The following is a 27,631-nucleotide window of genomic DNA, read 5'->3' on the forward strand; positions in this document are numbered from 1 at the left end:
TTTTTCTCCCTTCCCCGACTCGTGTGTTCAACCAACTTATGAATGCCTTTGTACCTATCTCGGTCCGTATTTTTTTATTATCATTATTTTATTTTTTTCCTCTCTCTCCATGAAGCCCTCCGACTTCCCCCCCAGAAATATTTCACATTCCAGCTATTCTGCTGCAGCGCTTTGTAAGCTAATTTAAAGTGGTAGGAGAGCAAATTTTGAGCAGACAAAGGAATTGTGGCTGTACGGAGAGGCAGGTGCTGGCTGCACGGCACTGGTGATGCATCTCGGCTGTATCTGGGCGCATAAAGACAGCCCGGTGACCTCCTTAGTTTGAAATGTAAGCGAATTTTGTTGCATTGTTCCTTTGTGACCTGGGCTGAGGCTACGAAAGCCCTCCTCCCATCTGGACACCTCACGTTTGGAGTTGTCCCTCGCCTTGCCCAAACTTAATGCAATCCGCCGTCCCTCTCTCTTAAAACAAAAAGAAGGATTTGGAAAGCTGTGGTGGCTCCTGATCGAGTAACCCTGACAGCAACTATTGTGTGCGTTTGGGAGGAGCGTTCCTCCTGGCCGCCCTCGTGCTGCCTGCTAATACGTTGGATGCCCTTTTATTATTATGTGGCACATATATGTCTATTTTAACTGTTAACACTCTCTGGAGGTGAATGTTTTTTTTTGTTTTTTTTTTTTTGTTTTTTGTTTTTTTTTTTTCTTTCTCAACTTCGGTGTTACTTCTATTGATTTGCAGTATACTTCTTCCCCATTCCTTTCCCTGTGTTTCTCACAAAACCCGATGCAAGCTCTGGGCACATGGGAGCTCCATGGCTGCTGGACCAGGAGGAGAAGCTGTGTGGGTGTTGGTAGTTAGCGGCAGTTGACACGGTTTTTTCACTCTGTAGGTCAAATGCAGCATCACTGTAACGCACCACGCACATCGTGCTGGCTATCAGCCAGGTATTGCAACAATACTTGGGCTTTTCGGTCACCACTGTAAATGATGTTCTTTTGTGCAATTCATTTCTTTAACATAATAGGTGGGGGCTGGGGGGGGGGGGGCACAGCATGCTTCTTCCTCTCTATTATGCGTTCAGTTATACATTGTTCTGATTTTAACTTTTAGATGTGCTGTGACCTATACATAGGTTATTACTTTCTTCACTGTGTGTAGTGAAAGGGCGGGGGAGTGTGTGATGTGGAGAAACCACCTTTTTTCTGAGTAAATACACCTCAGCACAGCTTCAGCAGGCATGCTGGTTTGGCTGCACAGTGGGCAGCAAGCCTTAAGTACATCCACCTCAAGTACACAAGCAGTTTTCTAGTGACCTGAATGGGCACTGCATCCTTTCTTTACTTCCCCCCCCCCCCCCCCCTTTTCCTTTTTCTTTTTAAAATGTATACTTTTCAGTTAGTAAGCTTCAGGTGAACTTTTGTCTGCTCATGTACTGGAGCCAGTGTTGCCTGTCAAATTACTTGAGATTAATTTTTCATTGAATTATTCCCTGAATTCTGTGACTTCTCAGTCCTCGAAGCTAAATGGCTGTGGTATGCTTATTGATGTGCCTCTTTCTCGCTATTTTTAGGAAAGCAGATCCTAAATAAGCCTTAAAGAAACCCTGAGCAAATCTGAATACACTGCACTGAGACCCTTTCAATGAAACTGTAAAATTGGCCCATCTTGCTGATAATTTCAAAGTTAAATGAGTGGAATGGTGTTATCAGAAGACACTGTATCTGTTTCTTGGTAGAAATGTTAGGGACTGCTTGACCAAAAGATCCTAAAATGTGAGGGTTACTTGGTGTGGAGTCCTGGTGGCTTTCACCTTCAGATTGTCTAGCTGATAAAACGCACAGGGCTCTTGCTGCTCCAGCTGTGTGTGAGGTGAAACATGGTATGGAACAGGGAGTCTGTGTGTCTCTATATGTATAGAAAGAGAGATACGCAATGAATTTAATGAATAAAATAATGAATTCAATTATAACTTTGGTTAGATTGAGGTATATTTGTAGTGCTGACTCTTACATCACCATTTTTACGTGGGTGTTCCTCTGTCCCCACGCATAAGGGCAGAGAAAGCATTTTGTTCTGTTTATTTCTGAGCCACAAGGTAGCTGTGGCAAAGAGCAGGTAAATAAGGAAAGCTTTCCTGAAATCTCTGTGTGAGGCTGGGGTGTGCAGAGAGGTAGGCAAGGCTATGGCTAGAGTACAGAGAAGTGGTGGGATGCCAATTTGGGCCTCATGAATGTAATAGCTTCAGTGCAAAAGTACTGAGCTGAAGGGGCTGAAAGTGGAGTGTTTCCACAGTTCTTGTCTGGGTTCACACAAGAATGGTTGCTCAGGACCTCTCGATGTGGAGGAGGACAGTGGTTGTCTCTTTCTGGAGCAGATGGGGAAAATGATGAAGGATTGTGTTTCTTTTTTGGCATAATTCTTAAACCCAGCGAGTTTTTAATGCCCTGTGTGGCCAGGGAAGGGCTGTGGATGCGTGAAGCTGGCAGTCTGGCTCGTAGCCCCTCAGCTGCCCCTTTAGAGGTGGCAAGGCCTGCTCTGGTGCTGGCAGGGCCTATGGCTTCCTCACTGCCTGCCTTCTGTCCTGTCCCAGGCCGCCCTTTGGAAACAGTTCTTGCTGCACCGATCCCTGCTTCTCTAGTTCTCTCAGAAACAAGTCACCCGTCTGTTTCCTGTAGTGTAGGACTTACAACTCTCTTACCATTGGTAATAGAGTAGTTGTTCACTAACAATGAGGCTTGTGCAGAAGTAACATTTGTATTTGATGAGCTGATGTAACTAACCGGGGAGGAGAACGGGCAAACTTCTGGGTTGAAAATACTGTGCCAGAGCTTGCTATAATCAGTAAAATTTGTACTTCAGCTGAGTTTCCCTGTCTGGACTCTGTTTCACAAACATAACGTGAAAATTTGCTGTCAACTCTCCTGTGCCTTCTTTTATTAGAGTTCATAGTCAAATATTTGACTTCCACCTGAAAACTGTGTATGTTGAACAAAGGCTGTTATCACCAAGTCAGAATTTCTTGAGAGTTCTCCATCTGAGACACTCAGGATTTTGAGGACAGAAAACTATTATGGTTCTTTTAATCTATATATATGAAACCCACATGTCCTATTAATGGAAAAACTTGGTGGCAGGAAACATTGCATATCCTAAAGCTAAATAAAAAATCTTTCATATGGGGAAATACTAATACTGTACTTGACCATTTTACTTGTTGCTTATTAATTTATATGCCCTTGCTGCTGGAGTATTGAAAATAGGAGGAAAAAACATTAGTGAGCGCTTTCACTCGGACAGGGAATATAAAAGGAAGATGAAAGCTTGCATAATTTTGAGGAGTGTTAAGCCTCTCCCTTTAGGAAGTGATCTGTTCCACATTGTGGTGTGTATTGGAGGGCAGACCAGCATTTCTTTTTCTTCTTTAGAGCACTACAACTTCATATTCCTTTCTTCCTCATAACTTCGTTTTTTACTGCCATGATATTGTTTGTCTTTGAATATCATTTTTATCAGTCATCTTTCAAAGTAGAAATAGGTGAGGAAAAGCTGATTCAGTTCAGCAGTGTCCTGCTGTACAGATCCAAAGTTGAGCTGTGTCTTCAGTGACTTGTTTCCAATACTGATCTCTTCCTGTTATTTCTTTGTCACACTCTAACAGTTTAAACAGTGGGAGGAAATACTCTATAGTACTTCCAGATCTAGGTGCCTACTGGAAGGTGCTTGCTGCCGCACGTCGGTGGAATCCTTGAGGATCTTGTTTTCTGTCCCACACAGCTAGCTGTACTGCATGCTCCTGTGCAACCAATCTTCTTGTTTTCTTTCACAGCCAAGACTGTGTTGTTTCAGTGTTGCAAAAAGAAGAAGGGGGGGAGGGGGTAACACCCAAAAAACCTTCAAACAAAACCTTACCTTTCTAGCAGTCAGAAAGTGTTAATGCAGTCGGCTGAGAAGGAGAGAAATGCTGTCTGCTGCCTCTGATCAGAGTGCTGGTAGGGAAGTGGTGGTGGTGGTGCTGTGTGCTGTAGAGGGAGGTGCCTGGGGGGAGTTGGGATGCATTCATCCAACTCTGGCTGTAAGCATGGCCACCCTCCCCCTGTTTAGGATCAGAGGTGGGAGGTTATTGTGGACCAGCCCCTAGATGGTTGACACCTTTAGAATAGCTGTATTTCTTTCTTTGTTGTAGGGGTTAGGTTGTGTCTTCAGCTACTTGGCAGGATTATCCAGAAAGGTGCAGCTGAGTCATGGCTGCAGAGGCACCTATTGGGCTACACAACAGGGACTGCCACTCATTTAACAAGGGATTGTTAAAAGGCCCCTTATGACTTGCACTTGGCAAGCCCAGCTCCCAGCCAGCTTGTTCTGTTTCTTTGTTTGCAAATAAAACTGTTAGTCCTGTACCTAACAGTCTTAATAGTTTGCAAATAGACTGAGCACCCAGTAACTATAAGAGAAAATGGTATTTAGATAAGTGGACTCATAAGAACAAGAAGCAGAAAAATAGTGTGCTCTTTAAGTGAGATGTTGGGATCTATATCTAAGCAAGTGGAAAAGGCGCAACCACGCTCCTTCTACTGGAAATACTGGTATCCTGGAAGGCTATCTCATTTCCTCAAATGGCTTTGCCTTAAACACAACAGTCAGGAACTCCCTTAGTGCAGCAGTGTGTTTGGGAAAGAAGAGAGATTAACGAGGATGTTTGATCTAATCAGAAATACCAAACAAAAATATGATAATGACCAGTGTGTTTGGGCTGACAGAGGCCACATAGTTTCTTGATCAAACCTGTTGTGTCTTGATCTTTTCACTGTTACCTGAGGAGACTTGCACCATCTCCAAAAACTGTTTTCCCACTTTGGTGTTGGATATATGCTTGGAAATGAGGTGGTTGGGCTTTTGGAAAAGGGGGAGCCTTATGAATTCTAGAGAATGTGATTAGATTGTGGGTCTGTTTGGAGAAGAATGGGCACCTAAAACCCTTAAGCTTTGTTACAACATAACTTCCTACTTCCTAACTTGAGTTTTCAGGTAGTATTAAGTGTTTTAAATTCTGGTTGACCTTGTTCTCCTCTGCCCCCCGTGAAAGATTTAGCTACTGTGACTTGTCTTTGCAACTTCCTGCTGGGAGATGCCTCCCCTAGTAATAGTTTGCTTAGCCCCTTTCTCCATGGTGGGCTGTATTGGTCTTGCCCTGCTCCTGCCACAAGGCCAGCCTCTTTGTACTCCCTGTGCTGCAGAGCAGACAAGGAGCTCCTGTTGAATGCCATTGCACAGAACTTGATTTTTCAGCTGTCTCAACTCTATCTAGGTGTAAGTGGTTCTTAAGGCCAGGCTGGTCCCTGCTGCCCCAGGGGAGGGGAGATGGCTTCTGCCTCTCCTTGCTGTGCTGGTAGCGCTGCCTGTGGCTGGGGGAATGCCTCTGCCAATCTTGTTCCTCATCAGCACATGAGGCTCACACAGTTATGTGGCAGGCAGGAAGGGAGGGTGAGGGGGGGAACTGCCTGACCACTTTCAAATTAGGAAAGTGGTGGTCACTTGTAGATGCTGGCACTATTTTATTTTATTTTATTTTTTAAATTTCCTTAAATCCAGACTGGAGACAAAGGTAAAGAGAGCAGAGCTTAAGTTGAGGAATTTTCAATCTATATTTGGCACCCTAGCAGGAGCACAGCTGTAGGTTTGGTGCTGTACCTCTTACCTGTGAGCTTCTGTCCCCATGGGGACCATGTCTTAATCTGCATGGCTCCACAGCTTTCCACTCACCTGCCTGTCCTGTGAAGGGTGCAGAGATCCCATCCCACCTCATCCCAAGGCAGGGTTTCAGAGCTCTCTTGTTCCTCAAATAGTACAAGAAGTCCCTTCCCAAACCTGAATGCTGTAGTAAACAAACAAGTCTATGGTGCAGCCAAAGCCTGTGGCTTCCTTCCCTGCCTGGCACATGTAGTGTTTGTATGGGGAGGTAATAGCTGCCTCATGCACTGGCAGATGTATTAATGGCAGGACTGGAATTAATACTAGGTAGAGGGAATGCTTTGTTCTTCATAGCTGGTTCCTGCTGCTTAATGAGTTGCTCTTAAAACTCTTGTTTTCAGTTTTCAGCCCTGGTTAGTTCTGTGACTTGGCCGAGTGAGAGCTTAGAGCTCCCTGTGATTAGTCATTATAATTAGCTCAGAAGTCTTTGCCTCTGATCAAGGTGCACTGTGTAATGCGGCTTACAGTGGGCTCTAGTTCTGTCACATACATTCAGTGTGCTATAAATGACAATGCATTGTTAGACATCTGTATGTATTCTTTTTTTAACCTGTGTTGCAACTTTAATAAACTTCACTGTGAACTGGGCAGGTAAATCTGAGTAATGGCTTCTCAGAACCATGGTACTTTGTGTCTGTACTTCCCTCAGATACAACAACTTCTGGTTATGGCAGAGACTCACCGTGACAGCTGTAAGTCAAAGGCAGTAGTAAAGCACTGACTGATCCCATTGGTGAGGCTGGAGACTGAAACGGAGAGCAAACTTTGTGGTGGCAGAAAGAGCATGCTTACTTCCCAGGAAGTGTGTACCTCTGTGCACTCTGTGCACTGGGGAAGCTTCTCTTTCGAGGCTCTGATTTGGCTGTGTGACATGATGAGCAATGCTATGTTCTGAAGTGTTTAAGCTCAAAAGAAGAGTTCAAAATGCAGTTCTTCAAAACATAAAATTGATGTGTAAACTGAGGGTGATCTTAACAATGCTTTTATAAGGAATCTCAGATTAGGTTTCTCTCCACAAGCTTTAATTTATAGTTCCACGTGAAAGTTTTGACTTCTTGCTTTTCGAAAGTGCAAGAGGATGTGCTATGCTATGCCTTGCTGAAGGCAGCATACTCTAGAACTGGGTTGCTTTTGTGCTCCCGTTACAGTTTGTTTTGAAAGGGAACAGACTGATGTGACTGCTTTTAAGTATTGTAGTCAAACTTGCTAAAATGGCTTCACTTCTCGCTAAAGGGTTTTAGACTAAACAAGTGTGTTTACCTTTCCAAGTATCTTCAGAAATTCAGCTCTGTGCAGCAGCTAGCTCTTTGAACTTCGTAAAGGAAGTATTGGTAAACGCTGCCTCTCTGGGGGGAGGAGGCTGCAGCAGTGTGATAAAATGGCAAAAATCCCCTCTTAGAAGGAAATTCTCTATGCTTCCCCCTTCAGCACCATCTTTCAGTTGTGCAGGTCCCCCTGGGGGCCATCAGCAGGGCTCCCCAGGTACTCTGTGCATGTGTATAACCATGTATCTCTACAAGAATGCTCCCCCATCCATCAGAGACAGCAGGAAAAGTCATTCTGGCCTCAAAGTTAATTCAACTTCCTTGCTACCTGCCTTATTTCTGTACTCTTCAGCTGAATGGATTTTGTGAATAAATCTCTCAGTCATCTGAAGAGAGCCTAAGGCTTGTGGTGTAGCTTTCGAATGGGAGGGATTGAACCATGCAGCTGCCTGTTGCAGACCTGCTGTCCGTAGGTACCTTGGTAGCCAGTCATGTGCAATTTTAGACAAGTAGATGGATTGGGCTTTATCTTATGTAACTACTTCCATCCAAAAGTTGGGTATTGAAAATAATTACCAGTGTACATAACTTGGAGTCCTTTCAGACTGCTTAACCCTCATGTGAAAGCACTGCTTGACAAATGCGGAATCATACCTTTGGCTTCTGGGTTCAGAACCCCCAACTAGCATGTACGAGCAAAACTGATACTTACTTAATGTGCAGCCTCCTCTGTTAGCTGTTTCATAGTGAGAGCCCCAGCAGAGGGGCTGCGAATGGCCAAAGGTTTGGAAGAACCACTGCTGTGTCAGGAATGGTCTTTTCAACTGGGAAGCCAGGGCTAGGGAAGTCTGGTTTACATAACAGCATTGTTTCAGAAACAGCTCTTTACTCAGAGCTTGCATTGAAATGGGGAACATTTCTGTTTCTTCTCCACCGTTTTTGTTGAGGGTCCAACCTTGTCCCTCTGCTCTTGTTAATAGCATCATTTTGAGTTTTGGGTGTGTATTGGGGGGAGGTGTTGTGTTTTTTTTTGTTTTTTTTTTTACTGACAAACCTCTCCCACTCCCCATCTTAATTGTGCTAAAAGCTATCTTTCCCACATACCATATAGCCGTTTGCTGGAGTTGCATTGTTCTGTGCTTTGGTTGCTAACAGCTGTGTAAGAAACTGAAATGCCAGCTTGTTGTGCCACTCATTGTATACGATATGGAGGTGCCAGCAGGTATCTGTTCCCTTCCTGACAGCCCTCCATCCCTGTCAGGATGTACCAGGTGCAGCATTAGTGCTGCTTTGGTGCTGTTCTCTGTCTGTGAATCCCAAAGGTGCCCCAGTGAGACCCTCTGCAGCCACCAGGCGCTGTGCACAGCAGTAGCCATGGGAACACAGGGAGGATGACACAAGTTTAAAACTTCAACTTGTTGCTAGGCAGACCCAGCTCGATGTGGGGATTAAGTAGTCTTAACAGCAACAATAAATCACCTCTGGTATTTCACCTCTTGTGGAGGGAAGGCAGCTTGATGCTCCCCACATTTTGACTTCATCTTTGAAAGGACAGGATCAAATCTGTGATGGAAGGGTTCACTGGCACCAGCCAGCTTTCCAGGAAACCTGTCCTGGGCAACTGTTAACAGAGACACGGTGGCTTGCTGAGAAGAGGGAAGGGATAGGGCAGAGTTCTAGCAGGTCAGTTTTTGTCCAGTGTTTCCTTAAAGAACAAAGTGCTGCAAGGTAAAGCCATGTGTCGTCCCACGCAAAACTGTTGTGTGGCTCATGCAGTCTAAAAGTTGTGGCCTGCATTAAAATAGATACTGCTGAAAGTGACGTATGCTCTAAACAAAGGTCACGGGCTTAAAATATCACAAGATTGCTTCTTAACTCTGGCTGTAAAACCTTAAAATTATGGCTAAGGCAAGATAGACACCTTATAAACTCAAAATGCTGTTGCAGACTGTGTTAGCCCAGCTGCCAGCATGTGTTGGGTGAGCTGGGTTAGACCTTTTAGCTTGGGCACTTCTGATAACTCACCTTGTGTTTTGGTTCATCCCGTTTAATAAACAAGGGCAGCATTCCCTCGCGTTATTTTTGGAGTTGATGCCTGACAAAGGATGTATGGTAAATTATAGGGACTGCAGTGAAAGGGACTGCAGACTCAACCTCTGAGGAGAGCTGGGCCTCGTGCTCCTTGAGGACTGAACTGCAGCGTGCCTTTGTCTTTGCACCTGTTGGCTCCCTGTACTTGAGCAGTAATTGGTTCTGCTCTGGCCACTGTTTTAAATGGATCTTTTTATTTTATAAACATTTGCTGTGCAGTAACTGTCAGTCCTGTTGGAATAAGGCCATCTATAGAGATGCTTCCAATTACCACCTGCTCGTTTTCGTAGGAAAATACACTCTTACCTAATTTAACCTCCCCCAGCAACTGCTTTGAAGTTGTTTTCCCCCTTCACACTGTGGCTCACTACTGCCCATTTTCCCTCTGACCACTTGAACAAATTGCGATTGTCCTAGCCTGTCCTTCCAGAAATTCCTTGCTTTTGAGGCTGAAAAATGGTTGCATGGTTTGTGCCCAAATATTTTTGTAGTCAACTCATTTAGAAGGTTTCTTTCCTTTAATATGCCTCTGCCTTTTTTCATCCCCAAGTTGCTGTTTGTGGTTCTCCCACTTTTATTACAACTAGTGTACAACTTGCAGATCCTATCTGTCCACCTTGTTGTCAGCCCAGCCCTACTGTGATTTCTGCTCTCTGTGTTCCCAAGACCTCTTACCACGTGCTCTGTCACTTCCTAAGAGGCACCTTGTCTATATCAGAGTTGTTCTCTGAAGTTCCCTCTTATCACTTGAGCAAGTAACTGAGCCTTGGGATGGTGGGAGAGCACCATCTGAGAGCCCAGGGTTGTGGCAGGGTGGGCAAGTGCCCTGCAGTACTTTCTTTTTCTGCTATAGGCTTGATTGCAAGGCTCAGCTTTGGATGTGCTGAGCTTGGTGGTGCAGGGGGGGGAGAACAGCTGGATCTCATCTGGTGTTCCCATTGCCTCCCTTCTCCTGGTGAGCTCTGTGCAAATATTGAATGACTCGGGGGAGAGGCTTGCTGGTGGGAGCTTGGTGGCAGAGGGAAGGTTTTTCAGAGCTGTCCTCTGGCTTCCAGCCTGAGATCTGAGTTGCTTGGCAAATTGTTTCCTTGTGTGTGTGCTGGCTCTGAGCAGCGGGGCTGCTCTCTGGGAAAGTGCCACATTGTGCTTTAGTTCCTAATGTATTTTGGGTGGGTTTCTGGTTCTGTAGATTTAGTTCTGAAGGTACTCTCCTCTGAAAGTTGGTTTGGAGAGGTAGTGAGTGGGATTGCTTTATTTTCTCAGGCGCCTTCAAGTGAGGCAGGAAGCTGTCCTGCACATGCAGTGCATGTACTGTCCTTACAGTGCAACCAGGGCAGGCACAAATCCTGCCAACGTCCTGTAAATTGGCAAGAGTATCTGGTTGTGTATTTAGGTAACAAATGACTTTTTTCGCTTGGTGCTGAAGCAGAGGTGGCTGGAGCTGGTGCTGTAAGTGTGCATAGCTGGTGCTGTGATGCAGGTAGTGACTTGAACAGCATTGTGTGCTGGTCTTGGAGCAGAGCTTTGGTAGCCTGAGATGGGCTGTTGTTGTTTGAGAGAGCAGGTGTGTGCTGGAGGAGCTGTGTGAACTCTCGAGCTGCATAAAGCGTGTGTGCAAGTAGTTAAGTTAGGCAAATCAGTGTCTTTTATTGCAGCAGTCTTGTTGAGGTTGTTTTGGAATATAAGGGAAAAATAAATGCAAAACTTTGTAAACCCTTAATAAAAATATTTTTAGAATTCAAGGAAATCAATAAGGCGTTGGGGAATTAGGCTTGGCAACAGTCCTCATTGCTCTGAAACTTGCAGGGAAGGGGACTGTTTCACATCCTCTTTCCGAAGTCCTTGCAAAAAGGCTGTGGGACCGGACTCCAGCCTCCTCTTCAAACCAAAGTCTCCAGCTCAGCTGGGAGGAATGCTGCTCTGTCTGGTTATCACTTGTGCTGACAGCTGCCTTTTTGCCCAGAGCAATGCCTCCTGAGCGGCAGCAGCGTGTCCTTTTGTGGCAGCTGGAGACAAGGGGACTACTGGGTGCAGCAGCGCTGCTTGCTAAACGATTTCGGTGTCTGCTGGGGCAGAGGGTGGGAGTAGGTGTAATGAGCTCCTGTGGAAGAGCTGGGCAGGAGAAACCTTTCCAGTGACTACATAGTGCCGATATAAAAAAAAAAAAAAGGCAGCATGTTTAATTTGCTGGAGGTTGGACCAAGCTTGGGGCAGGTGCACACCCAGACCATTCTTAATGTGGATAGATACCTGCTGAATTGTTTGTCAAACATGAGAATAAAAGGCAAAGGGCTGCGTTTAACCGTTTTCGATGCTGTGTCTTAAAAATAGCTTACATTTCTGAAGTGAGCAGCAGTTGTAACCAGGGTTTTAAAAATTGGCTCGGTGCTTAGAAGCCATAGTGGGAAACACCTGTGCTGCAATACGCCATGCAGCATCAAGGGATAGAATGGTTGGGTACTGCTCGCTTACTGTGCTGTTGGTTGGCTGCTGAGGGCTTTCTCCTTGTGCGCTGGGTTTGCCTTAGTGCTCCTTTTGCTGCTGCTCAGTTCTTGCTTTTTTTTCATCAGTAGAAAAAAAAAAATCATGGAATCATAGAATGGTTTGGGTTGGAAGGGACCTTTAAGAACATCTAGTTCCAAACACTTGCTGTAGACAGGGAGACCTCCCTCTAGACCAGGTTGCTCAAAGCTCCATCCAGCCTGGCCTTGGGCCCCTCCAGGGAGGGGGAATCCACAACATCACTGGGGGCAGCCTGTTCCAGTGTCTGACCACGCTCACAGTAAAGAATTTCTTCCTAATATCTAGTCTAAACTGGCTTGATATCTGTATTTCACTGCTCTTCAAGTGATGCTGAGCCTCTGGAGTAGGAAAGAATGGATCTAGTTTGTCTTAGCTCAGTTTTACCCGTGTAGAGCTGTGGCATGCAGTTGAGACACCGATGCTGTCTTCAGACTAAGGAAGACACTACTGCACTAATGTGCTAATTTTATACTCTCTCTTGGCAGGTTGCCTTTGTAATCAAAGGGCTGGAAATTTTTCAGTTTGAACAAAATGTTCTAAGTAGCTGTTCTCTTGGTAGAAATGGATTTGGTACGGGATGCTACCTTCAAAATAAATCCATCTTTCCATATCTCCTTGGGCGCAATATTTTTAACTGTAGTTCCATTTCTGACTAAGTGAAATTGCGGTCAAGATCTGGCTGAGACTTAGCTGTGGAGTTTCTTGAACGGAGCTGTATGTCACTGATCTCTGCCCCTCTGATGGGAGTGGAGATGGGGGTGTTTTCAGAAATGGTGGTTCTAGCAAATTTCAGTGGGATCGCCCTATTATGTGATTTCCACTCCTGCTTGGTTAATAACTGCGTACAGCCTTGGTATGGTCAAAATACAAAAGCTTGGTTTGAGCATTTGCTGTATTCTGGTGAGTTGTACAGTACCCAGCATGTGGGAAATTATGCAGCTGAGACTTGCTGTCTGCTTCTCATCAACAGTGTAATAGTAATTAAAAACATCTCTTGATTCCTTTGGGATTTTTGTCCTTGGTTTTAGGGAGTCGGTGAACACTGACTAGGGAGCATATGTATCCACATTTTTTTTTTTCCCAACTGAAATATCCATGAGTGCAGAACAGTCACAGTGCAATCACATTTTTAAAGTGGTTAGAAATGAAATGTTAACTCAAAGGCCATGTTCTGTTACTAGAAAGCTTTAAACAAATGGCAGAATTGCTTCCAGGTTGTACGAAACTTTTGTCCTTCTGTTGCCTTTTTAAAAAGTATTTTCCAGTATTCTTCAATCTATATAGATACTATAATGAGAGCTGGCTGCTAAACTTTGTTGCTTTGAGTTTGAGATGAAACAAAGCTCTGTATGCCATATGTTAAAAGGACGAGCAGATTTGACAACAAGAATGTGTTCCATCTCCTTGCATTTTGGCAAGGCTCTGTAGTCTTGGAGGCTGGCTGTAGGGAGAGGGGAATCAGGGAAGATGCAAGAGGGACACAGCTTCCAGCTCTGCTAGCCTTGCAAGTGTTTTAGAAGGGGGCAAGAAGAGGAGAACCAGCACAGAAGGGTGGAAAGGTGGCAGTGGAAAAATTCTTTTAAATAAAATCTCATGCTCTTGATGTTCTCTTTGAAAGGTATTTTGTGTTCCCGTTCTTTCATTGTTCAGTAGATTAAATAGGTAGTTGCCAGCTCAGGTGGGTGTAAATCTAACCTCCTTGCCCTTTGGAGAACATGATCTTGAGATGTATTTCTGAGACAGGAGATGTGAACTGGAGAGGTGGGAGTGGTGGAAGGAAAGCTGTGTTCATGACAGCATCTCACTAGTCAAAGGCTGCTGTAGTTGATGACCTTGCTGAAGTGTGCTGGCTGCAGAGTGGACTGTTAATTGGTACTGCAGAGCTGGGCAGTGTGGTGGTCACCGTGGAGATGATGACTGTCTTGCTGTGACCTGTGATAAAGGTGTGCAGGGGGTTGCACGCGAGCAGTTCAGCTGTCCTGGCAGCGTGCATTCCTCTGTTGTTCTGAAGGCAGGCAGTGTTCCTTTGTGTCTCCACTGGGGTGCAGGGACCTTTTGTGTAGTTCCTTGTGCTGCAGCAGGCCGTGAGGGAGCCAAATGGCTGCTGGCTCTGCAGAGCACATGGCAGCCAGCTGCAGGCAGAGCTGAGCAGGGAGCACCGTGCAGGCTGGCTCTTGGCACAGCGCTTGGCTAAGCAGAGATGCAAGGCATATGCTCTGCAGCGTCAGGTGTCTGAATTCACCTTTGAATGGGTCTTCTCCAATCTTGTCACTTCAGGTGAGTAGTCCAGGTCTTATTCTTCTATCTTTATGTACTTTAGTCCTACAGCTTCTTACCTAAACATTTGTTTGGCTTAAAGGGTCCCTATGATTCTTTCTCTTTCCACCTCCAACATCTTCTTTCACCAGACTCCTTTGCCTGTCTGTATGCTACAGCTGCTGCTTTATGCCTGAGCTGCACAGAACACAGTATCTCTTTCAGGGGTGGAATTAGTCTGTACCTGTATTCCTGGAGCTCTGTGAGGCTGGAATGCGGCCTGCCTAAAGTGATCACCTAGGTCATGCCAGTTCCAGTGCCTCACTCCATGCAATGACTCAACCTCCTGCTCTGAAATACGAGCAACACAGCAATCACTCATGTGCCATGCTAGTGTGGTGCATTCATTGCATGAGCCTCCTCTGCTCCTTGGTGTTCTTTCAGCAACAGGTGGTTATGCTGATGCTTGATTTGGCTAGGCATAACCAGGGCACTCTTCTTTAAGAGTAGGCACTTTATGCTGGCATTGTTAGGCACAAGATCCCTGTCCTACTTGGATCACAGTACTGTTATGCTCTGTTATTTCACAGATGTGTCCGTGTCAAACAACTAGGGTGACAAAGATCTTGTCAAAGCAGGTGTTCAAGTGGCTATTTAGCTTGCACTGCAGTGAGCCATCTTCATGTAACCACAACTGAGTGAATCAGAAGTGCCAGTGAACTTTGGAGGTTGGTAGGAATAGAGCTTCTGAATAGCATAAAGTAAATTTTTGGCTGTAGCCAAGCTGAGGTAGGGAGTTAGTGAAGCAAGCAAGGGGATGAAATAATGATTGTGGACAGACCCTGAAAAGGGCTGGATGGGGGAAGCTGCCAGCTCACCAGAAATGGCTGTTCTGTGTGGTTGTCTGACTAATTGGCAACGATAGGGGAAAAAGCACGTAGGACATTGGGATTTCATGCCAGTGTCTGAAGGGCTTGGGGGCTTGTTTGACCACGAGGTGGTTTGTGAAGCTGGTTGATCATTTCCTTCCAGTGCTTAGAAATGTAATAAAGGGAGAAGGTGGGACATTGAGGGGAGAAAAATAATTTGCTTTCCCTTTTTCGGTTGTTTGAGGCTTTGGACTGTAGAATTATAAACTTGTGTTGGGATTAGAGAAAATGGATTCTCTTCAGAGTTCATGGCTCTTGGTACCTCTCTCCTCATAGGGAATCACGGGATGCTCATGTGCAATGGGGAAAGTAGCCACTATTCATAGTTAGGGCAAGTCTTTAGTACACAGTTAATCCAGATACTAAGATGAGCAATGAACACTTCTGCTCTGCATGTGTCTTCTCCATAGCTGACTCTTAATTGAGTTCTTGTGGATCTTTTTCTGTTAGCCCCCAGCTGGGTCACCCCTCTTAATGCTTATGCAGTGTAGGTTGGGCTTAGATGAATGAGAAACTAGTTGAGATTGTTTCAGCTTGGTATGCAGATATAGTGACATTTTCCTCTCCTTATTCCCCCTTCTTGTTCTGAAAAGCATTCTCCACTTGATTTTTTTTTTTTTTTTTAATTTATTTTTTAAAACGAGGAAATATCAAGGCTCTTTTTAATAAGGGCAGGTAAGCTTGGATTAGGTTACTTTGCCCCACAGCAAGGAGTGCTGACATCTGAAGATAAGGGGGGGGGAGGGAGAAGAAAACTCAAAAAAGGGCTTGGCTTCATTAAGCAAAGTCACCTAAAATGTTGACATCTGAGAATCATTTCCACTTGGCATAGACTGTGACAGGTGTTTCACCATAGGAAACTCATTACTTGACTTCCAGAGTGACCTTGGGCAGAAAGTTGAACCTTTTAGTTTTCCATTTTCCGTTGAAGCTAACTGTTGTTCAGCATGTGGATGGAGTGGAGAAGCAGGCTAAAGCATTTCAGAATAAACCAGACAATGTTTTACAAAGCAGGACTAGATTCCCCCGTATAATTTGGTGGCAACTAAGATAAGGGAGAGGAGATGCCAGTGTTTGTGGTCTGTCTTGTTGATGTATCTGAAGTCTGATCTGACCACAGTGGATTAATTCATATTGTGAACAGGGAGAAATTTTCCACTGTAATCTATCCTGCAAAAGTCAAAAGCATTTCTTATGGCAGGATAACTAAGGTGCGTTAGCTATTCCACTGTGAATTCCTGGTAGAGACAGTGTGCTTTATTGCAAAGCAGGTGCTGGGCTTGTCTAGCCATTGCATGGAGCTGCCTGTGGGCGTGTGCCAGGAGTGGGGAAGGGGGAGAGAGATCTCCTTAGCAGGGAAGGCAGGAGCTAGATTTGCACCTTCTCTTTCAGCCTGCTTAGAAGAAAGAGGGATACAAGGCAAATAAACGTGTTGAAGTTAAACTCTTTTGCCGGATCAGTGCTATGCATTATGAATAGCACTGACTTCTCTCGAAGTTTAATCCTGTCCCTCTGCTCTTAGTGGAGTGATGAGGGCCTGGAAGGCTTCCTAGGCTGTCCATCCCTGCCTGTATAAGAACACGTTTCTTCAGGTTACCTGAACTCCTGGTTGATATTGCTGCCTCTTGTGCTTGCTCCTGTAAGAGAAGCTGCTCCTGGGACCACACGATGATAAAACCTTCCACCCTGCTTTTGCTTTGTCCTGTGCTTCTAGAATATGGCTTCTGCAGGGGAAGCCTGGCATGGTGGAGCAACTATAGTGCTGGAGCTTGTTGGAAGAGAAACCTTCTTCCACCTTAAGCAGAGGGTTTGGAGGATGTGACTTGGCAGTTTCTCTTCCACACTTCTTTCTGTGACTGCTTCACCAGAGGGTTTCTGAGAATCCGAAGGCTTGTCCTCTGAAAATACCAAAGGGGAACACAGAATGTCTGAGAAAATAAGAAAACTCTTGAGGCAGTGTGTTCTGGCATACTGGATTCGAGCATGTGCCTGGAGCCCCAAATTTCCTGCACTGATCCCTCATCTACTGCTAAAGAAGCAGAAGTGATGCTAACAGGAGTGTGTTCACTTCTCCTGGACTCTTCTTTTAGCTGCCTGCCTAAATAACACCCTCTGTATCACTCACACCTCTGTCTCATGCCTCTGAGCTAAGCTAATTTTTCCCTGTGATGGTGTAAAATAGGGAACAAATTCCAAATCTGTATTAAATGACAATTCTGTCATTATCCCCTACTAAGAGATGAGAGCACAGCTGGTCTGTGGAGACACCACAACGTTTGTTATCGCTGTGTGTAAGGTAGCCAGAGGGTGCTGAGTTCCTGCAGCATCCTGTGGAAGCCCTTGGTAATGGCAGTGTGTGGCACTGGTTCCTTCAGCCATTCCACGTAAGGTATGTACCTGTTATTTGGGAATCTTAAGAGAGCTTATGTTCAGCCAGCCCTTGGAAAGGAGAGGGTAAAATAGGTCTTAAAGAGTGTCAGCTGTCATCTCTGAAAATCACTGTCAGTTGGATAGTGGGATTATCCTGCACTCAGTTACGATGGTGCCTCAGGGTACCCTGAAGGGAATAAAATCCTTGGCCACTCTGATACAGAGACATAATGCAAAGAGGCCATCCTGTGGTTCAAGGCTTACTGATGACCTGCTTTACCAGATGCTATCACGATATGGATAAGCAGGATCGGGTCCAAGGCTATGACCAAGTGCGCCTTGCTGCTGTAGCTTGGCACGTATGTTAGGTGAGCGTACTGGTGAGCAGAGAGGAGGGCAGAAGATCAGAGCAGCAGTGAGGTTTCTGCTGGATCTAGCAGTTGAGCAACCATTGTCCTAAGCATCACACTGTGCGAAAGGTGTGCTGAGAGAAGAATAAAACCAGCACTGGCTCGGCAGCCTGCTTGTTAGTGTGCACACGAGTGTCTTGGAAATGGTTCATTAAGGTATATTGCTAGCTACAGAATATCTTGTGTCTCAGAGGAATTGGTCTGTAGCAGTGCCTTGGTTATCGTATGACTTTTTGTAGGGTATATCTATCACACCAATGGAAATCATCCAGCTGTCATGTCTGGCAACAAAAAATCTGTGCTACTTTTTCCTGTAAACTTGCTGCTAAATGGTCACAATGTAAACAAATTATTGGACTAAGCCTGAAATGCATGCTGCTGGCTTGGCCCTTGCTTGGTGTTGTGTGCAAAGGGGTCCCCAGGCACAGACTGGGAGGCTGGCTGCTTGCAGCTTGTCTTTTCAGCACTGAATCATAGAATACCTGTGGTTGGATTGGACCTTTGCTGTTATCCAATTGCACCCTCCCCTTGCTATGGACAAGGAATCTTCCTACCAGCTCAGGCTGCCCAGGGCCCTATCCATCCTGGCCTTGAGTACCTCCAAGGATGGGGCACACACAGACTGGGAGAAGAACTGCCCTACTGAAAAGGACTGGGGGAAATCTGTGATTGCCGTGAGCCAGTGTGGCACTTGACCTTGCTGAACGTTGTTAGGTTCTCATGGGCCCACTTTTCAAACTTGTCCATCTGGATGGCATCCTTTCCTTCTTCCTTGTCAACTGTAGCACTCAGCTTGGTGTCATTCTTGAACTTGTTGAGGGTGCACTCAGTCCCACTGTCTAGGTCATTGATAAAGATGTTCAAGAGCACTGGTCCTAAAACAGACCCCTTCGGGACTCCACTCACCGCTGGCTACCACCTAGATATATAATAATTGACTACAGTGCTCTTCTTTATGCTTTTCAGCGAGTGATCTTTCTCAGAAACTGGCTTAGAGATATGGAAGATAGGGGTGTGCAGCACCATGTTGTGGCTGTAGTTCTGCACGTAGCGGAGCAGAAAGTGATGTTCCTGGAGTTGTGAGAGCAGTCCTTGAGGTCTGTCATTAGTCACATTGTGACTGGCTCTGCTTGAGGGCTTGCAGCATGGTGCTGCTGCTAGTCTGCAGAGCTGTTTCCACTACTTGGCTTTATCAATCAGTTAAAAATAAATTTGGAATTTCTGCATTGGCTGTTTGCTCAGCATTGAGGTGTAGGTGTAGGTTGGCTGCTGGCAGGAAGAAATCCCTTATCTGGCTGGGAAAACCCACCTTTCTACTGACAAAACTTGCTGGGAGATGGTTTGCTATAGTAGTACAAAACACAGCTCTGCCAGTGTAGCAGGATATACAGTGGGAATGCTCTGGGGATGGTTTTGTACTTGACTGCTATGAAGTAAATCCATGAACTTCAGAGCATCAGTGCCATGAGCCAAAGCCCGGTGAGGTCAGTGGAACAAGATCCCCGGGGTCAGGGGACTAGGCTGGGCCTGCACCTTTCTGCTTACTCTCCCAGATTGTGGCGTGATAGCGTTTTTTCCCATCTCCCTTTAGTGGTTTTTTTTATGTAGCTGTGAGATATAACTCACAGTATTGTTTAATAACATCACCTGCGATCCTCCAAAATTATAGATTTGCAAGAGACTTGATTAGAACATAATGATGCATTAAAAAGTGCTTTCTAACTGGTCTTGGAGCTTTTATAAGAATAAAGGAGAATAAGATACAAAATATTTCATTTTCGTTTGTGAAGTTTGTTTTTGTTTTTTTTTCTAATAGCTGTCTTTAGCAATCGTTTCCAGGTGGCTCACCTGGTGATGGGGTAAGACTTGCTGCTCTGAACTTCTCAGGCTCACTTCTGCCAGCCTGTTTCATAAAGACTCTGCTGTCCTGTTCACACTACCTGGCTGTAATAAATACACTGCTGTGGTGCACAAAAGAAGGATAGGAAATGGAGGGACGAAACTTGTATTCAGAACTGTTCTGATGGTAGTTGCTTGCTTCTGCTTCCTTCATTTTCCTGTGCATTAGTCTTCGGTGTACTTATTGCTGGAAAGGATAGACGGAGGTACAGTTTCTTGTGTTCTGTGGTTTAGCAGTGATAGATCATTAGCTTCGCTAACTAACTTACACTCCTTAACTACTGCATTTTCTTCCTGGGTTTTCCAGAAGATCTTGCTGACTTGCATCAAAACAGGAAGTCTGCAGTGCTGTAAACAACCGGGTGGTTCAGTCTGATTTTATTTTTTTTTTTTAATCCAACATTTTACTGGCCACATTAGAATTCCTTTTAATGGCTCCAGTTGTCCTGAGCTAGGTGTTTAGGCTGCCTTGTGACACACAGTAGCCTATCAAGGGTCATTGTAGAGGTATTTGAGGGAGAGTGGAGTTGGTCCTGCCTTGAATCTCTGTAGTGTTTTGGCAATATTCCGTACAAAGGTGCCATATTTGAAGAAATAGCACAGTGTCGGAGCATCCTTGGACTCAGCCCAAAGGTTGCTGTCTTTCTTACTTGACTGAAGGAAGGGGAGGCTTAGTCCAGCAGCCTTTGAGGAGGAGTGCACTGGATGGACACAGGATTTTGTTTCTGCGGCTCTGTTGACTCAGTGGTACCAGTATGACCACAGAAGCCTCCTTCCACCACAAGAGTGGATGTAAAATGTGGTCTGACTGCTTTTTCCACTGAGTAAAACTGCTCCGTTTGCTCTCATTTTCAACACCTGTACAGAGATTTGGATTATGTCATGACTTCCTGCTTGGAGTAGCAGCTATAGGTAGGCATACTGTACTCTGCAATGAAACCTCTGGATGTGAGAATGTGAGGAACTCACATATATACTCCCTCTATAGGTCAGATATGAAGGTATCATTCTCTTGCAACGTTGTTTTAAGTAAAGTTTAAGGTGTGTAGCATAACTCTGGCAACAGATCTGCAGAGGGGTGGGGTTCTGACTTGTTCTTTGCTGAAAAGCTTTTCCTGTGTGAGCTGAGCTAAGGTGTAAATCTAATCTGCTCTACCTATGGCTGTGTAACTGTTGTGGAAAATCTCCAGCCAGTTGTGAATGGCTTGCTTTTCCCCCATCCTTTATTCTCCTTCCTTTGGAGTCTCCTGTTTAGGAAGGGATTTTATGAGATCTTAAATGTTGTTTGTGAAGCTGTAACCTTTCCTAGGTAGGCAAGGTATCTCATGTACCAATTTGAGGCTGTGAAGCTAAGGTCACCTTTCATGGTGCCGTTGGAGTAAAAAGTTTCTGTCCCCTCAGGCCAGGAACCATTTTAGGGAGACCTCTCATATCTAGGTCACTGGAATGGCTGATGTGAAGCAGGAGTCCTGTACAACCTGCCCAGGTAACTGGCCTGACACCGGTGTCTGCTCCCACCTGCACTGGAACTGGATGGACAAGTTGCATTTGCTGTTGGTGTCTGTACTGGAAAAGTTATGAAATAATTAAGGGTGTGACTGCAAAGCTGCCCTGTTGCAGAACTTTTTTTTTTTTTTTTTAACCTCCTCCACAGGCAAGTGTGGTGATCTTGTCTTGGCGAGCTGTTAATACTGAGAGAGAGATGTGTTAAATGGAAATCTATTGCCACGGTTATCTCCAGGAGGTTGACACTTCCCTTTGATTTTCTTCTCAACTTGGAGTGTGCTGTGGTGAATGTGCTCCCAAGGACTGTCGGTGCCTGTCCTGCATGCATGTGGCAGTGTTTTCTGCCGTGGAGCCTGGTATGCTGTGCTGGTGATCTTGTTCAGACTTTCTGGCACTGTGCGTGTGTGTCTACAAAGTGCTGAGTATTATTGCAAGTTTGAAGGCTGGAGGAAAATCAAGGCACAAAGGAAGATGGTTCTGCCCGGGGAGCAAAGCGTGATTCCCTACAGTGCGTCCCTGTGCCATGTATAGCGCTTCTGTGAATGGTTTTGCAGAGTATCTCAAGTCCTTTTATTTCTTGTCCTCAATCACTTTCAGTGGTAGTTGGAAATAAATCCATTTTCATACAGCTTATTCTTCAGAACTGCAGTGCATATGCTTTATAGCAGACGGTCTAAGCTTCTGTTGTAAGTGTGCACAAGAGAAAGCATGGGTCTCCTTTACAGCTCCTGGCTGTATAAAGGTAAGGTCTTCATAAATCAGTAATGAAATGCAGGGATTCCCATTCCGAGGGACAGATTTTTAAGGTCTACGGGAAGAAAATAGTTCACTCTTTTCGTTTTAATAAATAAAGAGGTGATTTTCCTGCTATATTTAGTGTTAGGGCAACCTCACCTTGAACATGGAGTGCATTTCTGGGCTCCACACTATAAAAAGGTTGTTAAGGTTATTGAAAACCTGCACGGGAGGGCACCTAAGCTGATGACAGGGCTGGAAGGCATGACCTGTGAGGAAAGGCCAAGGGCATTGGGCTATCCAGGCTGGGGAAGAGGAGGCTGAGAGGCAGCCTCGCTGCTGAGGGAGGTGATGGAGTCAACTGTCTCTGGAGATGTTTTAGAAATGTGGAGATGTGGCACTGAGGGACATGATCAGTGGGCATGGTAGGGATAGGCTGGGATTGGACTAGGTGGTCTTAGAGGTCTTTTCCAACCTTAATGCTTTTATGATTTTGTACTTCCATATAGCTCCCTGAGGAGGGGAAGCATAGAGATTTTATGCTCTGCTCCTGGAACGGCAGGATGGGAACGGCACAAAGCTGTAACAGGGGAAGGTCAGACTGGATGTTAGGAAAAATATCTTTCTTGTAAGAGTGGTGAGACACTGGCACAGGATTCCTGGTGAGGTACCTGATGCCCTGTGGCTGTCAGCATTCAAGAGACATTTGGACAATGCCCTCAGTAATGTGCCTTAACTACTAGTTAGTTCTTAAGCGATTGGGCAGTTGGACTTGATGATCTTTGTGGGTCCTTTCCAAATGAATTACTCTTAAGTGTTTTTATGGATGTCTTGTAAATTGTGGGCTTGAAGTCAGAGCTGGCACAGAGACTAAAAACCAAGTGGATGATACCTTTGACTCGTTCATCAGTTCATCAACATAGCATGGTGTTCCAAGAAGGCAGATAGTTCTGTAGGGAAAGATGCAGTACATGAGAAACATTTAGTCTCTGTGGAAAGGTCATGGATATAATGTACTAAATGTGAGAACTTGATAACAGAGGAAGAGTAAGTAATTTGTGCTCAAAATCCACTTTCTTCTCTCCAAGTACAGCATGGAAAAATCAGAAAGGGTTAGAGGTGAAAAAGCTTTAAAAGGAGATCACTGCTGCACCCAAGTTGTTCAGAGGATTTCTTGTAATTAATTAATTACAATGTTTGCTTTGTTGAAAACAATGAAAAAAAAAACCAAACCAGTATGTGAACTGTTATTGGTGAGGTGTGATTGGACTTACCTTTAGTCCTTGCAGTTACCATGTTACAGCAAAAGATATTTTTATTTAGACTGGGATACTGCACTTGTTTCTTTACCCTTGCCTTAGGTCTTTATGTACTGGTTCAGAATGGGGAGTATATATTACTTTCTGTTTGAGTTAACAATATGGATACTTTCTATTTCTGATGCTTTTCCTCCCTGCTTTGTCTCAATTTAGAGAGATACCAACTGGCAACAAGTACACTTGTTACCTTACTGTGCTGTGATGTGCTGGTCTCACTTCAGAATAGCAACAAATGTACCTTGCCTGGGAGAGTTTTATTTGAAAGCGTATCTGATGAAAATTGATGTGCTAACTCAATTATGCATGACGTGTTTCTAATTCCCAGGCTAGTAAATGAAGTTCATGTTCTTACAGCTGATTTCTTAGAAAAAATTCTGGGAAAGAGTGGGTAGAAAGAAAAAAAAAAAAACCAAACTCATTTTCCCTGTATGTCTCAAAATTTCAAAGAATGCTGCCTCTGGGTGATGCATTGAGTGATCAAGAGTGGTGCTTATGCTATAGTGTACCAGGACAGAAGGTTTCCAACCTGTGAGAACACAGGGTATGGCATACACCTTTCCCTTTGTCCTCTGTGTGTCCCACTCTGCCAAGGATTTGGATGTCTGGGACAGTTGCCTTTCTGCTTCACAAGTGTTTTTAGAGGCAAGGCATTGTTGAGAATGGTGATTTCAAGGCCATGTACAATAACACCATGACAAAGAAAAGGGAAGAACAAAGGAAACTCCCCATATTTTTGAGCAATGATAGAAGTGGTAGAGTTTTGTGGTTACAAGGGAGATCTGTACAAAAGAGCCAAGCTTATGTAGGAGGAGACTGCTGGTATAGCTAAATTGTGAACTTGGGGATGATGATTGCTGCTTCTATTTAAAATAAACAATCCCTTGTGTTATGGTTTTTAGTGCCCAAAACTGATGGTTCTGTAGGAACAGCAGGAGGGATCTCAAAAATCTGCTTTCTTAGCAGTGTTAATAGTGCATCCTTGACCTTCACATCTGACTTGCAGCCTCAGTTTAGGAAGGTTCACAGTATGGAGGTTGATGTGAACAATCCTAAACCTGATGAGAGGGCACAGGTGACCACCTAAAGAGGCTCTGTCATGGCACTGTAGTGGTCTGGGTGACTCTGCATATGCGTACAGCTTGTGGGGGGGATAGCTCTGCAACATTTTTCCTTCAGGAGAAGGCTGTAGGAGAAAAATGCTTACATTTTGTCTCTATATGCCATAGCCCAGTACAACATTCCCTGTCCGTTTGTCTCTCTTCTCCTCCTACAGGGGAAATTCCTCCTTGCAGGTGGTGCAGTACAGCAAAGGCATGGTGCCCTTGTGTTATGTGGAGTGTTACTGCGGGGCGCAAGCTCAGCCTGCTGGCACGTGACCTGTTTCAGGAATGGAGAGGCAGCCTAGAAGCTGTGTGTGAAGGCTTTATCTTTCCAACAGCATCACCCTCAGCTAAGCGAGGATTGGAAGAGAAAGGGTGGTTATTCTGTTCCCACATAGACTGCTTGGGTGGGATCTTCAGAAGGGCTTTGATCTTGACTGGGAAGTGGAGGAGGGGAGGTTACATTGCTGGTGTTGAATGGGAACAAGTCTTCCAGCCCTTCTGACTGCAGGCAAAGAACTATCCAAGGGCAGTGAACAGGAGGTGTAGAAACTGCGGTGCTGTGGTGTCACCTTTCCTAGAAATTGCTGCAGAGTTCTCTACTGGAGATAGCACTGATATTTAAACATGCTGTGAAGAGGGAGTGCTGTATTCTTGGTGCATTGCTATAGTCAAGGGTGCAAGGATTCTCAAATACAGTACACATCTTATATGATGTTGCTTAAATTATTGTGCCTTCTTGTGAGGAATAATTTAAAACCTGCTCTCCCAGCATCTGTGCTAGTCTCATGTGACTCTTCTACATACTGACTGGTTATTACATAAGGAGGAGATCCTCAGGGGGATCTCATCAATGCCTATAAATACCTGAAGGGAGGGACCAGAGAGGATGGATCCAGGCTCTTCTGAATGGTGCCTAATGCGAGGACCAGAAGCAGTGGGCCCAAACTGAACCATAGAAAGTCCTGTCTGACCATCAGGCAGTGCTGTGTGGGTGATGGAGCAGTGGCACAGGCTGCCCAGGGGGCTGGAGAGAGTGGAGTCTCCTCCTTGGAGGTCTTCAAGAGCCATCTGGACATGGTCCTGGGTGTCCCTGCTTGAGCAGGGATTGGAGCAGACGGACCCGGAGGTCCCTGCCTACCTCAGCCAGTCTGTGATGCTGTGAGGTGCTGAAGTTGAGGGGGGAATATGTTGGGGCTCTGGTCCTCACCCTAGAACTGCTGTTGGACTGATGTCTTTGGATGAACTCGTTCATATGTTGCCTCTTATGGTGAAGGGAAAATGAGGGCTTTTGGAGGGGATTTTGTTTGCAAGTTAAGACCAAAACTAGTGCTAGTTAGACCAACTAGCATCTACACTTTCTTGCATGTAAGCTGGTGCCTCTGATTCAGGACCAGCATCAGGTGCAATGGGATCATCTTGTTGAGCAAGCATAGGACAGCTGGTAATGGATGTGGAACACCACAGTGAGAGAGCAGATTTGTAAAGTTTTTTAAGAAAAGAAGCTTCTGTCTTCCTTTCTCTGTGATCATTTGGGGGAAAATGTAAGGCCCCACGAAGTCAGGAGCCTGGCAGTCTGATGTACTGTGTGCAAAAGATGGCTACAGCTCAGGTCTTGGTTGCAAGTTGGCTCAGCTGCACTAAGAGTGGTGGTGGCTGGTCCCTGTTTCACAGCCCCTCTCTTGTTGCATTGAAGGATAGACTACATACTTCTCATAAAGCAAGAGACGTGTGAAATCCAGATCTCAGGGAAAAGCATCTTTCTGCAAATGCAGGACTTTCTGCCTCTAGTGCTATGGGAATCGTGCAGGCCAGAGTGGAAACAGAGAGTCCTGCATTTCTGATGAGGGTCCTCTTGGTGAAGCCCCTCTCTGCAGGGGAACGCTGCATGCTCCCTGGCCTACCATGCCCTGTGTTCTTCGACAGCCAGCTTTCCTGTCTAGTGCCAGGGTGTCACAGCTTTTCTCTGCTCCAGCCCACATCTTTACCCATGAGGCTGTTCTGTTCTCAAGGGAGCTCTGTGCAGATCTTTTTTTTTTTTTTTTTACTCCCCTGAAGGCCCCAACAACCTTAGCAGGGTTTAGCTTCTCAGTCTCTAATAACTCAGCTTTTCTAAATACTGTCCCTCCCCTGAGGCTCTCTGTCCTCTTTCTGTCCCTGTGTGTTTTGTTTCCCTCGTTGCCCTGTTCTTGTTGCTGCTCTTTTTTTTCCTTCTTTTTTTTTTTTTTTTTTTTTTTTTTCTCCCCCCTTCTGCATGGATATGTCTAACACCCTGTTAAGCACTTCTCTACAAGCTGGGTGAGCTGAAGTTTGGCGATAAGAAGGCAAAACAATAAAATCTGCATGGGTCACCGATGCTGAGAAGGTGATGGTGTGGGGAAAGTGCTCCGGTGGTCAGGGTGGTAACACAGGGTTTGGGGTGGAGAGAACTGCAGAATGCTTCCCAAAGCAGTTAGAGCTCACTGTGGTGCCCTGTGGAGAGCTGCTTGTCGCTTATAGGGAGTTATCCAGTGGTCGTGGGGTAAAGACAACAAGCTTAACAGTTGTCAATTTGTCCAATACAGCGTGGAACAACCTAATTGATGTATGAAGAGACACAGCTGTATTCCTATCAAACAGCTGCTGGAGGCTGGCCACTGCATTTTTCCATTATGTAATTTGTGGGAAAGGAAAACGAGACCTCTTGGCTCTTGCATAGGCAGAGGTGCTCTGGCTAACATGATGGGTTTTGGAAAGAAGGAGAGGGATTCTTTTGCTCTGAGCGTGAATTAAATCTAAAAGGAATTTTTTGAAAACTGGAGAAAACTGTGGAATTTTCAGCCTCAATAAAGATGCATTTAAGTCCTGAATGGGATTTTAGTCCTCAGATTGGAGAGAGTAATGGCCCTGAACACAGTAAAATTAAGTTAATTTTGTGGCTGTATATCAGCGTGTGTGTGAGGGCTGCACTGCAGCACGTGGTGCCAGAGACGTGCTGCGGGGCAGGTAGGTGTGCTGCAGGCTCCTTCTCCTGCTCTGCTGGGCAGCTGCTCCTCCTTCACTCCCGGGGCACCGGACCAGGTTCCACCCTCGGCTTCCCACCAAACCGCACTCTCCTCCTTCCAGCAGCAGGGCTTGGCTGCGTTTATCTGCATTGCCAGGCTGGCACTTGGCTGCTTTCTCCTTATCTGCCTCACCCCCTCTGTCCCCTCGGTGCTCCCTGCCATGCAGTGATGGCTGCAAAGCAGCGCTTGGTCTTCCTATCCCCCTTCCCCTGGCACACTGCTTTTTTCCCTTCTGCTCTGTGTGTGAGTGCTGCTCCAATGCTTCCCACGTGGTTACTGCATGTCAAAGGCTGTGTGTGCATGAACTTCTTTCTGTGAAAGGGAACTGGGGAAGGGGCCCATGTCTCAAGTGTGCACGTGTGGGTACATTTTCACTGCTTTGCTTTTCCCTGAAGCAGCGCAGAGTGCTCTGAATGCTATGGGACTCTTTGTGCT

The 27,631-nt window shown here is 45.4% G+C and overlaps 1 protein-coding gene across 1 annotated transcript in view; it reads left to right on the top strand.

The window, feature by feature from the left end:
- RCOR1 (REST corepressor 1) overlaps positions 1 to 27,631 on the top strand; it is an 82,770-nt gene that overhangs the window by 693 nt on the left and 54,446 nt on the right. The gene's annotated exons all lie outside the window — the stretch shown is intronic.

The sequence above is a fragment of the Lagopus leucura genome, unplaced genomic scaffold (assembly GCF_019238085.1).
Source record: "Lagopus leucura isolate 7727_CA_CO unplaced genomic scaffold, USGS_WTPT01 Super-Scaffold_1, whole genome shotgun sequence".
NCBI lineage: Eukaryota > Metazoa > Chordata > Aves > Galliformes > Phasianidae > Lagopus > Lagopus leucura.